Source organism: Meriones unguiculatus, chromosome X (assembly GCF_030254825.1).
Source record: "Meriones unguiculatus strain TT.TT164.6M chromosome X, Bangor_MerUng_6.1, whole genome shotgun sequence".
Classification (NCBI taxonomy): domain Eukaryota; kingdom Metazoa; phylum Chordata; class Mammalia; order Rodentia; family Muridae; genus Meriones; species Meriones unguiculatus.
The window spans coordinates 11,544,498-11,558,860 of NC_083369.1; the positions used below are offsets into that span (position 1 = coordinate 11,544,498).

Sequence of the window (14,363 nt, forward strand, 5' to 3'; positions counted from 1 at the left end):
TTGAAGACTATAGATCCTTCTAACCTTAGGTAAATATTGTGCAATGTACACATGCTCTACAACACTTCATATACCCTCATAAATGTATTCATTCTTTCATAGTTTTGTATCACTTAAACAGTAAAAAATTAACCTCAGTTTTGACTGAATTATGCTTTCCTAGTGAATGTTTATTTAAGTAGAGAACACAATGCACCCTAACTTAGATGGGCTGATTTTTTCTTTTCAATTTTTATTAATTACACTTTATTCACTTTGTATCTCCCCATAAACCCTTCCCTCCTCCCCTCCCAATCCCACCTTCTATCCCCCTTCTCCATGCATGCCCCTCCCCAAGTTCACTGATAGGGGAGGTCTTCCTCTCCTTCCTTCTGATCCTAATCTATCAGATCTCATTAGGAGTGGTTGCATTGTCTTCCTCTGTGGCCTGGTAAGGCTGATCCCCCATCAGAGTGAGGTGGTCAAAGAGCAGGCCAATGAATTCATGTCAGAGGCAGTCCCAGTTCCCATTACTATGGAAACCACTTGGACACTGAACTGCTATGGGCTACAGCTGTGCAGGGGGTCTAGGTTATCCCCATGTATGCTACTTAGTTGGAGTATCAGTCTCAGGAAAGACCTCTGTGCTCAGAACTTTTGGTTCTGTTGCTCTCCTTGTGGAGCTCCTGTCCTCTCCAGATCTTACTATTTCCCACTTCTTTCATAAGATTCCCTGCACTCTGCCCAACAGTTGGCCATACCCAGATGCTCCTCAACTGAAGGATGGATGCAGAAATTGTGGTACATCTACACAATGGAATATTACTCAGCAATAAAAAACAAGGAAATCATGAAATTTGCAAGTAAATGGTGGGAACTGGAAAAGATCATCCTGAGTGAGCTGTCCCAGGAGAAAGACACACATGGGATATACTCACTCATATAAACATACAACATAGGATAAACCTACCAAAATCTGTGCACCTAAAGAAACTAATCAAGAGGGAGGACCCTGGCTAAAATGCTCAATCCCCATCCCAAAAGGCAAAGAGGCTGGACATCAGAAGAAGAAGAAAACAGGAAACAACCTAGGAACCTGCTACAGAGGGCCTCTGAAAGCCTCTACCCTGCAGACTATCAAAGCAGATGCTGAGACTGATGGGCTGTTTTTTTGAGTTGTTATCTAAGTCTGGATCCTTTTATCTAGAACTTGCATAATGGAAGGAGAAAACTTTGACTGTACATTTAAATTTATTAATTGTTGTTCTATTATCTCAACAAACTTCATGCAGTAACTATGATTTCAAACAACATTTAAGTGTTTAAAAGTCATTATTTTCTACCCCACAGTCATTTCAAACTTAGACCATGATCCCACCTAGTGGCCGAAGTTTGCTATTAATTCTAGATAAGCTTAAGTTGCTTTTAAATTCTAGGTTATTTCAGAGTTTAATTCTGCCCATTTAAAATTGTTTCCTCACTTCATTCAATCCTTCAAGGGTTGTTTAGGTAAGCCTAAATGTTGAAATAGTACCATCGCATCTGAGAGAGTCGCTGACTTATCATTGTCTGTGAATATTAGCATACTTAAGCAAGGAAATCCATTTCTCCTGGACTAATGCCTTCCCACTGTGTCAGCACTGGCTAAGAAGATTGTTGGGCCTGATAAGGCCTGCTGTATCTACCTGAGCCTGGCTCCAGTTTGGAGACCTGTTTTTAGCTTCTGATTTAAGAGGTACCACTTCCTGGCAAAAGTGATTCAGCATATCTACTTTAAAATCAACCCTGCCTGGTAACTGTTACGTGGAGTTTTGTTGCTGGCCCACCTCTCCTTTCACTACCTAACCTTGCCCTCTACGTCATCTTACCTCACTTCCTTAACCCCTGACCCAAACCTATAAAAAGGATTGCTTTATTCAATAAACCAAGTTCCTGCTTCCACAGATCTCCCAGCTCAGTGGTGTTTTATTCCCTGGGGCATCCAGGAAGGTTCAGGCCTTCGACACTCATCATCCAGCTCAGCCATGGAGGGCGTCCAGCTGGACTGGCCACCCTCCTTTCAGCTCCACCTGCCTGATATTGATCTGGCAGAAAATGGCTTCAGTTACCCTTATATTTCATTTCCCCTATCCACAGTATATTCAAAATGGGAATCACAATTCTCCTCTTCCCTACAACTCCCTCTTTCCCCATCTTGCTTCTCTCTCCTTTTCATCCTGATAGTGTATTAATATAGATAGCTTCAGGAACACTATTATATTCCAATACTCTAAATGTGAAAAGGTGGGTACGTTTCTTTATTCCTCAAATGCTCTATTTTGAGGGTCCATGCTAAGAAAACAACTAAAATCAAACACTATTATTTCTCTATGATCCTTATCCTCTGTAATCTATGAGTCTTTTTTTTTTTTTTTTTTTTTACTGAAATGCCAAAAATTAGTCCAATGTACTTTAAAATGCTCTACCACTAAGCAGCATGCCTGGCCCTATATCAGTTTTAAATACTAATTTAAAAGGCATGATCTGGTATTTATTGGTACAAATTGATACCTTGTATTTTTTTTTAATTTTTCCACTTTTATTGAAAATAAATTATTTTCACATAAAATATATCCTGATTACAGTTCCCCTCCCTCCTGTACTCCTGCCAGTTCCTTCCCACCTCCTCTCCCATCTGGATCCACTCCCTTTCTATTTCTCATTAGAAAAGAACAGGCTTCTAAGAGATAACAACAAAACATAACAAAGTAAAGTAAGTTAAAACAAAAACCTCCACATCCAAGTTGAACAAGGCAAACCAGCAAAGGAAATGGGCCCAAGAGAAGGCACAAGAATCAGAGTCCCACTTGTTCACACATTCAGAAGTCCCATAAAAATACTAAACTGAAAGCTATAATATATATGCATATGACCTGGCACAGACCCATGCAGGCCCTGTGTATGCTTCTTCATTCTCTGTGAGTTCATATGCACCTTGCTTAATTGATTCCAAGAGCCGTGTTCTTTGGTGTCCTCCATACCCTCTGGCTTTTATGCTCTTTCCAACTCCTCTTCCATGGGATTCCCTGAGTTCTGAAAGGGGTGATTTCATGAATACACACTATTTTAGAGTTCTGTGATATCTTATAGGTTTTTTTTTAATTTTGTATTTTCTTGGCAACTAATTATATTGACTACTTGTTTATTAATATATTAGTTTCTATAGATTTTCTTTTTTAAATGTCTAACAATAGTTTTCACTGTTAAATTGAAATTTTAATATTTTTATTGCTGAAACTTTTAGCACTAGTTTTTAAACTCTACTTTATTTGAGGTTCCTTAAGCCTCTACCTGCCTTCCAACTCCCCAACCCAAATAGGAGAGAAAGGTTAGAAGGGAAGGAGACATACACCTCTTTAGACTTAGTTCTGGCTGGTTATGGTTGTTGGGGTTTTTTGGAAAATATTAATCTCAGCTATCCTGATATCTAGCAGTACAGCAAATAGTAAATACAGCAAGACAAACAAGCAGCCTTCTTCCTCTGCAGTCCATCTCCTCCAAGAACTTCTTTTTCTCTCTCTCTGGACACTTGTATTTATACCTTCTCAGAGTCCTCAGAATTCCACCATCTGCAGCTGGCAAAGACCACGCCCAGAAAGGGGCAATTATCAGCTGTGGACAAACTTACTCAGTTTCATATACCACACGGGATAAAAACAAAAACATACTATGTAATATAAATGAGATTTTTAGGGAAATCAAAACTTCCACTACAGATAAAACTACTTGTAAGTTATTTACAAGTAGTTTTTAAATAATGTGTTCAATTTCCAGTTTTTGATTATGTTCTCTGATGCACAAATTAATTTGATAAGGTCAAATTTATCTATTTTTATTAATTACATTTTATTCACATTTATCCCCCCATAAGTCCCCCTCCTCCCCTCCAAATCCCACCTTCCTTCTCCCTTCTTCAAGCATGTCTCTCCCCAAGTCTACTGATAGGGGAGGTCCTCCTCTCCTTCCTTTGATCTTAGTCTATCAGATCTCATCAGGAGTGGCTGCATTGTCATCCTCTGTGGCCTGGTAAGGCTGCTCCCCCCTCAGGGGGTGGTGATTACAGAGCAGATTATGTCAGAGGCAGTCCCTCTTCCCATTACTATGGAACCCACTTGGACACTGAACTACCATGGGCTACATCTGTGCAGGGGTTCTAGGTTATCTCCATGAATAGTCCTTGGTTGGAGTATGAGTCTCTGGGAAGTACCCTGTGTTCAAATTTTCTTGTTCTGTTGCTCTCCTTGTGGAGACCCTGTCCTCTCCAGCTCTTACTATTTCCCACTTCTTACATAAAATTCTATGCACACTGCCCAATAGTTGGCCATAAGTCTCAGCGTCTGCTTTGATAGTCTGCAGGGCAGAGGCTTTCAGAGGCCCTCTGTGGCAGGTTCCTAGCTTGTTTCCTGTTTTCTTTTACTAGGAAAGGCAAATTTATCTATTTTATTATTGTGATTTCAATATCATATCTAAAAAGGCTTTGCCCAATCCAACAATGATTAACCCTAAAATTTATTTAATAGCAATTTATATACTTACACTAGACTCACCATCTTTGTGACTTTTACATAAAACTATGAATATTATATTGGATACCTATAAAATAGTTAGCTGAGTTCTTGCCTACCATACACTAGTCCCTGTGTTCACTCCCCAGCACTGGAGAAACTGGTATGGTAACACAATAGGAAAGTAGAAGAAGGAGAAACAAGAGCTTAAAGTCTTCTTTTGCTATATATCAATTTCAAGGCCAGTCTGAGCTACATAGACACTTTCTCAAAAAAATTAAAAGCATGAATAAGAATTTACCACACTTACTGTTGAAGATATCAGGCAGATGCGTTAGATCCCCAGTCCATAGATTCCTAACATTCTTTTGTTCTGTGACTGTAAAATTTCATGAGACATATTGCACAATGAAACATGTACTTCACAGTAATTTGAACTCTTTGTTCTAGTACTCATGGATACTCATTTTTAGTTCAAAATAAACTGTTGCTTATTCTATTTAAAGCAGTAGTTGACAATGATATATAGAAAGACAATCTATTTTCTTTTTTTAAATTTATTTATTTTTGATTATTACATTTTATTCATTTTGTATCCTTGCTATAGCCCCCTCACTCATCCCCTCCCAATCTTACCCTTCCTCCTTCATCTCCTCCCATAACCCTACCTCAGTTCACTGATAGGGGAGGTCCCTCCTCCCCTTCCATCTGACCTTAGTCTACCAGGTCTCATCAAGACTGGCTGCATTGTCTTCCTCTGTGACCTGGTACAGCTACACTCCCTCCAGGGAGAGGTGATCAAAGAGCCTGCCACTGAGTTCATGCCAGAGACAACCCCTGCCTCCCTTACTAAGGAACCCACTTGGAGACACACCTTTCATGGGCTACATCTGAGCAAAGAGTCTAGGATATTTCATGCATGGTCCTTGGTTGAAGTATTGGTCTTTACAAAGAACCCTTAGCCCAGATGTTTTGGCTCTGTGGCTCTCCTTGTGGAACTCCTGTTCCTTCCTCCCCAGGTCTTTATCTCTCCCGCTTCTTTCATAAGATTACCTGCACTCTGCCCCAAGTTTGGCTATGAGTTTCAGCATCTGCTTCAATCCCTGCTGGGTAGAGTCTTTCAGAGGCCCTCTGAGGTAGGCTCCTGTCCTGGTCCCTGTTTTCTCCTGCTTCCGATGTCTATCCCATTTTCTTTCTGTGTGAGGATTGAGCAACTTCTCTAGAGTCCTCCTTCTTGCTTAGCTTCTTTAGGAGTATAGATATTAGTATGTTTATCCTATCTTATAGGTCTAGTATCCATTTATAAGTGAGTATATGCCATGTGTGTCTTTCTGCTTCTGCGTTACCTCACTCAGGATGATCTTTTCTAGTTCCCACCATTCACCTGCAAATTTCACGATTTCCTTGTTTTAATTGCTGGGTAGTATTCCACTACTCAGTAAATGTACCAAAATTTCTGTATCCATTCCTCCATTTAGGGACATCTGGGTTGTTTCCAGATTCTGGCTATTATGAATAAAGCTGCTGCAAACATGGTACTGGCATAGAAACAGAATGGTGGATCAGTGGAATCGAAGAGAAGACCCAGAAATAAACCCACACATCTATGATACTTGATTTTTCACAAAGAAGCCAAAACCATACAATGGAAAAAAGACAGCATCTTCAACAACTGAAGCTGGTGTAATTTGGATGTCTACATGTAGAAAATGCAAATAGATCCATATTTATCATCCTGCACAAACTAAAGTTCAGTCAGATCAAAGACCTCATCATAAAACCAGACACACTAAACATGTTAGGAGAAAAAGTGGGGAAGAGCCTTGATCTCATTGGCACAGGAGACAACTTCCTGAACAAAACAGCAACAGCACAAGCTGTAAGAACAACAATTAATAAATAAGACCTCATGAAAGTGAAAAGCTTTTGTGAGGCAAAGGATACTGTCATCAGAACAAAACAACTGCCTATGGACATAGAAAGGATCTTCACCAACCTTATATATGACAGAGGGCTAACATCCAGAATATGTAAATAACTCAAAAAGTTAAACACCAACAAATCAAGTAATCCAATTAAAAATGGGGTACAGAGCTAAACAGTGAATTTTCAATTGAAGAATATTGAACAACAGAGAAACACTTAAAGAAATGTTCAAAGTCCTTCGTCATCAAGGAAATGCTAATCAAAATGACTCTGAGATTCCATCTTAAACCCATCAGAATGGCTAAGATCAAAAACTCAAGGGACAACACATGCTAGAGAGGATGTGGAGAAAGGGGAACTCTCCCCCATTGCTGGTAGGAACGTAAACTTGTACAACCACTTGCGAAATTAGTCTGGTGCTTTCTCCAAAAATTAGGAATAATGCAACCTCAAGATCCAGCCATACCACTCCTAGGCATATACCCAAAATATGTGCAAGTAGACAATCTGTTTTCAATATTGATTTATATCTTGAAATGTTTTTAAATGTTTTGAAAATGTTTGTCTTAATTACATTTTGTGAGTTTATTTGGATTTTTTTTCAAGATATGTAGAACAGTTTTATTTTCAGGGGAGCAGGAATTTAATCAAACAAGCCAAATCTCATGTCATCATCTGATTCCTCAGACTCCTTCTCGTCTTTTAATATATAGATTCTTCTCTATGTTTATAGAGGTAGTTTTGCTTTTTAAATCATTAGATACAATATAATGTGTTTGTTTTGTTATGCATTTTTACACATACCTGCCATCATGCCTTCTTTTGATGCACTCCACGGTGCCTTTCTTGTGCCCCTCCGTGTCTAGTTTCCACCCGCATTACAAGTAGGCCTTCTGCTTTCATGTCACATGTATTCCATTACCTTCTCTTTGCCCATATCTTGGATTATTTCCTCAGATCTCATGATCCCTTTTCTGGTTTTACCCCTACACCAACCACACACATACCTATGGCTTTTTTGTTTTGTAGTCTTCCTCTTCCCTCTACTATGCCGATTGCTGTGCAGAATTATTATTTCATGCAATTCCATTTGACATTTCTTGATATTATTTCCTATTTCATTCTTCTATTTGGGCATACCTATGTTTACCAGCATCATTTGTTGAAGAGGTTTTTGTTTTGTTTTGTTTAGTTTTCCAACGAAGGTTTTGGAAGCTTGGTTGAAAATTAGGTGAATATAATCATGTGTTGTTGTTGTTGTTTATATTTCTGGAGTCTCTTTTCTAGAACATTGATCTATGCATCTATTTTTGTGCAAGTACTATAAATTTTGTTACAATGGTTCTATAGTAATTTTTTGGTACTGTAATAACTTCAGCATTGTTCTTTGTTTTTGTGATTCTTTTGGCTATTCAGGGTCTTTTGTGAATTCTTTTGAAATTTAAAACTATTTTTCTGGTTACTTTAGGAATATCATTGGAGTTTTGATAGGAATTTTGTTGAATACGTAACTGAATTTTGAAAATATAGCAATATTTATAGTATTAGTTTACTAAATCATTTACATAGGAGGTTTTCCATGCCCTAGTGTCTTTTAAACTTTCACGAGGATCTAAAACTTTCATTTTAGGAGATCTTTTACCTCCTTGGTTGTATTTATTTCTTAGATATTTTTAAGAAGCTTTTATGAATGATATTTTTCTTAATTTCTGTCTTGGTAAGTTCATGACAGGTATATGGGAAAACTATTTGATATGTTGAATTTTTTAATATTGTTACATGGCTAAAAGCATACATAAATTCTAGTAAATTTCTGGTTCAGTTTTTGAAGTATAGCATCGGCCATCTGCTAATCAGCACACTTCTACTTCAGACTTTCCAGTCCATAACCATCTTTTTTTATTATTTAATTAAGATTTGAGTACTATATTTAATAATAGTTTTGAGGCTAGACATTATTGGTTTTCTTTCTTGATTCATTTTTTTTTCCCAACTCAGTATAATGTTAGCTACAGGTTTATCACATATAGTGTTTATTATGTTACTTTTCTTCTCTTATTTTCTCCAGAGATTAATGACATAAAAAGATATTGAACAGTTTCAATGACTTTACTCTCTGTAATGAGAAGATTATATGATTTCTGATTATATGTCCACTTCTTTGTTGTATTTTATTTCATTTGCGTATTATAACACAACCTTGCTATACCTGTATGAAAGCAACTTGTTCATAGTGTAAGATCTTTGTAATCAGTTCTTAAATTCAGTCTTCAAGTATTTTGTTGAGAATTTTTGTGCCTGTGTTCAGAAGAGATACTGGCCTATAGTTTTACTGTGCTGATGTGCTATTATCCAGCTTTATTATCAGGCTTATACTAGATTTATAAAATGAGTTTGTACTGTGCAAATGTGTATTTTAAATGCTTAAACAGAGTTGCATATATATATATATATATATATATATATATATATATACATATATATATGAATTCAAACTATTTTAAGATATAATAAAGTAAAAAGACAGTAATACATGGAGGGAAATATGACATACAAAAGCAAAACCCCCAAGAAGAAAAAAAAAAAAGATAAGTGCTAGAGCAGCTTTGTTTTGGATCACTGAAACTTGGGGAGAAGAGTTAGTTGAACTTATGGTTTGTACCATGATTTATGCTTGCATTGTGTCTGTATTGGGAAATTCTCCAATTGTCCATCATACTTGCCTAAATATATTGGTATGCAAGGCTACATGTGACATTCATTTTGTTGCTTGTTTTCTGGTTTTACTAAAAATATTTTTACCATTCTTTTACAGCCTTTTCTTTGTTTCTTTCTTTCTTTCTTTTTCTTTTCTTCCTTCATTCCTTCTTTCCTTCTTCCTTCCTTTCCTTTCCTTTTTTCTTTCTTTCTTGCTTGCTTTATTTATTTATTTATTTGTTAAGTGATTTGCATTATTACTTTATGCTTTTTCTTCCTTTTGGTTTGTCTAGTATAATGATTTACTTATGAATACCATTGAACTTACAAAAATCATCTTATGATTATAATAGGCAATTTTGAAATCACAACTAAACATAACAATGAAGAATGAGGGAGATGGCTCAGTAAGTAAACTTCTTGACCCATAATCATAAAGATCTGAGTTTTGATTCCCAGCACTCATATAAAAATAAAAACCCAGATACTATGACAAACACCTCTAAAAAGAGTAATGAAAAGACCAAGGCAGGAGGACCTCTGAGGCTTGCAAGTATAACTGAATTGGTAAGCTTTAGGGTTTAGTGAAAGATCCTATATTAAAAAGAATCCAGTGGAGAGTGGTTGGTGAAAATACCTCACATCAATCTCTGGGCTTCACACACACATACTCTCACACACGGAGAGAAGTCATGGAGCATACCTGCTTACTGGCATACACCCCATAGCTTCCTCAGTTTGTTTTCTTAAATACCCCAATGCCAGTCTCCCAGTAGCAACACATTCCCTAGTGATCTGGATCCTCCCACATGAATTGTTAATCTAGAAAATGACCCCACAGACTTGCCGGTCAGTCTGCTAGAGGTATTTTGTCATTTGGGGTTACTTCTTCCAAGATGACCCTAACTTGTGTCAGATTGAAAACAAAAACAAACAAACAAAAACAGGACAACGATTGACAACTGGTCAACATGCAGAGATGCAGAGAGTAAGAGATAGCTGAGTGCTCAGCCCTAGATGGGACATCTATAGCAAACCTGTATTTCTTATTAGTGTTTATTTCAACTGGAACAGTTCCATTCAGTATTTCTTTTACTCTCTCCTTGCCTCCTTTCCTTTTTTGTCCTTTCCTTCTTCCCTTTCTCCCTCCCTCCCTCTGACCCTTCCTTCCATCTTTCCCTGCCTTGTTTTATTTTTTTCCCTTTCTTTCTCTCATTTTTTTTCTGGTGATGGTACAGGGATAGCCAGTTCAAGCATTCTTTCACTAAGCTATATTCCCAGTCAACTTTAGCAATTTTTTAGGACAAGAATGGGGAGATTTATTCTCTCATCTTCGTTTTATCTGAAAATGTCTTTCTTTCTCCATTGCTAAAAGATACAATCTCCTTGATTAATGGATTTTTTTTCATTGAGTGCTGTAAAATTCACAGGGAACTCTCTATTGACAGTGTACCATTTGGCAAACTCAGACATTATAATGTATTATTTCTTTTCTCATATTCTCTTAGAATTTTCACTTATTTCCCATATTTAGATTTTTATTATAAAATGTTTTGTGATATACTCAACTGAGTTAAGTCTTTTAGGCATATGTATGCCCTCCACCAACTTTGGAAAGTTTTCTGTTACTGTTTGATTAAAGAAGACTTTTATTCCTTCAGCATTCTCAAGTTCTTGATCCAAAGTAATGTGAGAATTTTTTTCTTTTAGTGCTTCCGTAAGCTTACTGTGAGGTTTCTTGATTTATCCTCATTCTCTCTTACTTTTCTCATTTTTTCATAGTATCATTTCCAGTGGCCTGCCTTTGAACTCTTTTATTCTTCTATTTCACCTATTGATATTCATGTCATCTGGCAGTTTTTTTTCAGTCGTGAAATACATGTTTTTGAGGTTTCTGTTTTTTTTTTTTTTTCCAACAAAGATCCATTACTGAGAACTTCCTAAAACATCCAGTCCTTGGTTTGAACAAGTTTCAACTCAGCTGATGGCTGACTTAGGTAAGACTTCTTGGTGACAAAAATACTTCAGATCTGTAATACCAAAACAGGTTCTTGACTGATGTATGAGTATCCTAGGGGCCTCTGTCCCATCTTCTTTGGGGTTCTATTAAGCTCTTCAAATTTGTGGATCTGCGGATAAAGAAATTCCCATAGAATGGATCATGTCCTTATCAATATAGAAGTCCACCTCTGAGGCCAACAGGAATTAGCTATCCAGAGGAGAAATGGCACTGGTCCACACCAGATTCTTTATTTTGTACTTGAACAGAAGCAGTTGGTTGCAAAACTCCTGCTCTGTAAGATCTAGGAAGCCAGCCATTGGCATAGTGGTTTAGAGCTTGAGGAAGCTGTGGATGGTGAAGAGCTGAGATTTGTGGTAGTTAGGATACACATTGCCATAGTTGGGTACCACAGGCGACAGGAACTTGGAGTAGGCATAGCAAAAATGTTCCTCATAGATAGACCTAGGCGTTGAAAGGATCAAACTAACTTTGTAACCTATATGTCTTCTAAAGATTATAGTTTTGAGTTTTAGGTCCATGTTAAGCTAAAGCCTCTTAGTACCTTTCCAAAGAATGGAGGAATGTGACCCTATCTGTGAGGACAGATATAAAAAACAAAAAGCGAGCAAGCAATGACCTTCACTCAGCAAAAAAAACGACCAGACCCTTGTCTTCGAGAGAGTGTTTCTTAGCAACCAACCCAGATGGCCTCAATCCTTCTTCTGAGTAGCTCCTGACCTCCAGCCAAAAGCCAGCAGCCCTGATCTTCAAGGATGAGCTAACCACCCCCACCTTTAAATATGCAAAACCAACATAGTAGCAGGTGGTGAGCTAGCACACAGGCACATAGGAATACATGCTCTTCTCTTTCAGCTCGATATTTTGAAGCATCTTGATTGCCTGGTGTAAAACCCCCAGGAGAGATTGCAGGCACAGAAGCCCCACCAGGCTAAAGTAAAAGAGCATCTTGTAGAGGGAGGGTCATCAATATTCCCCAGCCGCACTTTCAGGGTCACTTCTGCGTGTGTAGAGCTCCAGCTGCCGGTTGATGTTGGATTTGTCTACCAGAGAATGAACTACACTGAAGAAGCTGTGAATGTTACAGATTTTCGGAATGGATCTAAGGAAGTCAATCTACACTGACTTCTTGGCAGTCTTGCAGCTGTTGTGACTAAATGACTGGAACTGGTAGATTAACTCATCAGTGATACCCCACTGGTTGGGGAGTTCCAGGGGAGCAGATCCATCAGCATGGAGGATGTAGTTGAAGAGATTCCAGTAGTTGTAGTAGGAATCAAACCTCTGCTCTAAGGAGGGGTCCACAATGACATTGGCATATATATGCCTGTAGTACAAGTCTTTGTACAAAATTAGGAATACAACGTCATTTTTGCTTTTATTTTGATTCATTTGAAATCATTCCTTTAAAATGTTGTATTTTATTTTATTATTTTATTTTGAAAAAGTCTGTCAGCATGTAACCCAGATTGAATTTGAACTATGTAGACCAAGATGACATGAAACCTAAGATTCTCCTGATTCAGCCTTCCATGGGCTAGAGTAACAGATATGAACCATTACACCAAGCTAAGTCACTTCCATCTCTTTGTTAAGTTTTTCTGTTCAGGTTTGGAAACAGCTTTTTATTTTCTTCAAGCTTGTCTTCTTTTTCATTTGTTTATTATTATTATTATTATTATTTTGAAACAGGGTTTCTCTGTGTAGCCTTGGCTGTCATGGACTCACTCTGTAGACCAGGTTGGCTTGAAATCACAGAGATCTGCCCCCTGAGTGCTGGGATCAAAGGTATGCATCATCATGTCTCGCTTAAGCTCTTCTTTTCTTAGATCAACCACTTTAAATTTTGTGAAAGTTCTTTGATATTATCTACTCAGTTTCCGTAACCTAATTTTTACTACTATATGAGATCATGGTTTCTTGGCATGAAACATCTCCCAGACATTGAATGATCCATTATTTATTGATCATTCTAATCTGGTTTGTTTGTAACTGTATCTATGAGAATTATAAGTAGGCTACTTATTTTCCCTACCTCTTGAGCTACTTTCGCTCTCAGCATTGTTGTAGTTTTTCCACAGATTTAGTTTTTCTGGGAGTATAGTGAAGGTATATTCTCAATGTTTGGTATTATAGATAGAAGGCAATAGTAATTTCTTTTCTTGCTCTAGCAAAATATGTGACAAAAGCATCTTAAGAAAAGAAGGTTTACTTTGGCTCCTAGTTCAAGGGTATAGAAGACCATTGCAAACAAAATATAACAGCAGAAGTCTCAAGTAGCTGGTCACATTATGCCTATCACCAAGAAATGGAGAGATGAATACTGCTCTTCAGCATATTTTCTGCTTTTGATTTACTCTAGTACTTTTACTCATGGAATGTTGCATCCCACATTTAGGAAGCATATTCCTGTTCAAATACACTCATTCTAGAAAATCCCTCACAGACATGTTCAGAAGCTTATTTCCAGGTAACTCTAGATACTGTGAAGCAGACAATCATATTAGCCATCAGAAAACACACTCCAAGCTCAAGTTTTCCTAAATATTCTGTTGTTTACAATGAACTAAGAGAATAGCTGGAAATTATAGTCTGTCCACACAAATCTCTCCTTAGGGATGGTGTACTTCTACACGCCTCATATTTAGTGGGCAAATGCCTTATCTCCAAGATATGTCATTCCTGTAGCCTTCAAAGCCATCAACCTCTGTTTCACTAATATCCATAGCTGAACAAAATCAGCACAACACTGGGGGAGAGCCAAGGCCTATATTATTATGGGCTGCCAAACACTGATGGGGTTACAGAACTCAACAATGCCACAATGAATCACAGATGATTATGGTTTTATGCCTTCCAAGAGGCTGTATGTTTACACAGGCCCAATCCTAAAGACTAAGGTCATTAAGATCTCCTTTGTCATGGGTCTCATCAAGCAAACACAAATTCCACAGCAAAGACTTATCCTGTAACTACACTGTACAAGATTAGTGTTGGTGAAGACAATTATTTGAACATCTCAGCTGATGCTAAGCTCAAATGATCTTGAGTTTCACAAACACAGGCTGATGTTAACCTTAAATGTTATAGATTCATGAATCCACAGTCTCAGGATTGTGCAATGTACCATATATAATAAATATTAAAATGTTCAGCTAGGGTGCTAGCCACTGTCTGGTAACAGTAGTTTTAGACCT

At 37.6% G+C, this 14,363-nt stretch overlaps 1 pseudogene; it reads right to left on the minus strand.

Moving 5' to 3' along the window:
• Nucleotides 1-11,170: 11,170 nt before the first annotated feature.
• On the minus strand, nucleotides 11,171-12,558 carry LOC110541574 (eukaryotic translation initiation factor 3 subunit L-like; annotated as a pseudogene).
• Between the last annotated feature and the right edge of the window lie 1,805 nt (nucleotides 12,559-14,363).